The sequence below is a fragment of the Olea europaea genome, chromosome 8 (assembly GCF_002742605.1).
Source record: "Olea europaea var. sylvestris chromosome 8, O_europaea_v1, whole genome shotgun sequence".
In the NCBI taxonomy this organism is placed as follows: domain Eukaryota; kingdom Viridiplantae; phylum Streptophyta; class Magnoliopsida; order Lamiales; family Oleaceae; genus Olea; species Olea europaea.
The window spans coordinates 12,784,241-12,786,450 of record NC_036244.1 but is presented as its reverse complement, the minus strand read 5'-3'; the positions used below and the strand labels follow the sequence as shown (position 1 = coordinate 12,786,450).

The 2,210-nt window shown below is 31.0% G+C and overlaps 1 pseudogene; it reads right to left on the bottom strand.

Annotated features, from left to right (window-relative positions):
- Window positions 1-205: 205 nt before the first annotated feature.
- LOC111398298 lies at window positions 206-1,879 on the bottom strand (annotated as a pseudogene).
- Window positions 1,880-2,210: the final 331 nt, after the last annotated feature.

The window sequence follows — 2,210 nt, the reverse complement described above, 5'->3', positions numbered from 1 at the left end:
ATATAACAATTTTATTATTTTAATTATATTGATAGTGAAAAGGCAATATTATTTAGAAACGAGTTAAAATGATTTTACTGGGATCCACGAACTTGGCACAAAGGAATCTTTCTTGGGCTCGTGGGCCCCATTTTTTCTTATGATATTACTGTGTGGCCCAATTGTTAGCCCAACAAACTCCGGCATGTGTTAGAGGTGTTCATGTCTATGCAGCTACAGTGATCCACTCAATTGCCTGTTTTGCAAATGCCTGTCATGGTTTCCTCAGGTCTATGTACCTAAAAACAGACGAGAAGGTTTATTTTCCTCCTATATTTCGAACAAGTATTTTAAGGTTCCGATCAAATATGATCAGGGTCGATACAAAAAATTTCGAGATCCTAGAAGATTATTTATTATGAGGCCCTTTAAATAATTTTTACAAGCGTAGCAATGTTTAAAATTTAAATAAATAGTATACTTATATTTAAATGAAGAATGTGTACAAAAGAAATTATGGAAATATTTAAAAAAAAAAAATATATATATATATATATATATATATAGAGAGAGAGACTAAATAGGATCAAAAAATGATCAGGGTCGATGGGAATGTTGATTTCTTTACCAAGAGTCCTCATTTTGTCAAGCCCCTTTTGGTAATTTGGTCCACTCTTCAGACGTATAAATGTGCTTCAATTCCTATTTTAAGAGCAGTCGAATAGGAGTTCTCACCTTGTGAAGAAGATATTAGAAAATTGATATGATATTTAAAGACGAGCACTATTGGCTTGTTTGGTCATGTGAAGGTTCCATACCTTCTTGTAATGAAAAAACGAGAATAGGCAATATAAAATTAAGAAAAAAATACAAGATTTACATGAAAATTCAAGACAGAAAAAATCACAGGACAGAGGAGGAAAAATTCACTATATCAAAGATGATTATAAGATGTACAACTACTCTGAATGATATGATGTTATGAAACCTTAGTTTCATCATATATATTGCATAACGAGCTTTTCAAACCAGGCCAAGCAGAATTTGTGTCACCGTACTCTTAACACTTCTTTAAAGCACGAATAATTCCGTTAAATGTAGCAGCAACATCAGTGAAGTTGGCTATTCCACCACCTATTACGAAGGCTCTCTTTTGACTATCAGGCTCTTGCAATTTCATTAATCTAAAAAGTTTTTACTTATTTTTTATTTAAATATTGCTGATATTGTCTAATCCGTGTTACCAAATATGTTATTGGAGCATGAAAACGCAAGAGATGAGAAGTATACAATATTTGCATAGATGACATTTGCACCTCCTCCAGCTAGCATGGCCCAAATTCATCCTTTACGATTCAAGACCGAATTTCAGAGATGCACTCGTCTGCATGAAATGGCAAACAAAAACTCAGGTTAATAAGCTTTGATGTGGATGTTAAATAGAGGGCATGTGATCTTTCATTTAGTTTGGATGTCTAGAAAAATCATACTTGCCAGCATTGCATGGACAGATTTCAAAATAAGTTATTTAATTTAGCATTAAGGAGGAAGTCACTTTTAGCGCTTGTTTGAGGTACATTTTTGGTTGAGAATGTATTTTGGAATAGTAGATTGATAGAGAATGTGCAGTTAAAATATAAGAAAAAATTTTGGGTTTAAGTGTAATATTATTTTACTGAAAAATATGTGATTAAAAAGAAAAGGTAGAAATATGTATTTTGAAAAAAATGAGATCAAATAAGGACTTAGAAAATGTAGATTTTCTTACTTGAGTATAACTGTGTAATGGAGAATGAAGTTATTTAAATATGTTTGACAATAAAATAACATTTTTTTCTGACAAATCAATCGGCAAGGACCTTTCGTCCAGCCCATGAATAAAGCTTGATGTAGAATACATAAAATAATAATAATAATAATAATAATAATAATAATAATAAATAAATAAATTGCTTGGTATAACAAACATATGCACTAAATGAGTGGCAATAGGCCTGTACAAAAAAAATCAAAAAATTGATCAAACTGAGTCGGTTCGATAAAGGTAATTGATTTGGTTTGATTTTTTTAAAACAAAACCATGGTGAGTTGGTTCACTCATAATTTAAAGCCTCAGATCCCTGGTAAACCAAACAAACTCAATCTACTTACATATTTACCCTTTTTTAATAAAAATAAAAAGATAAGCCATAATTTCATAACTATATCTCGATTCCTTCCAATCTATGATA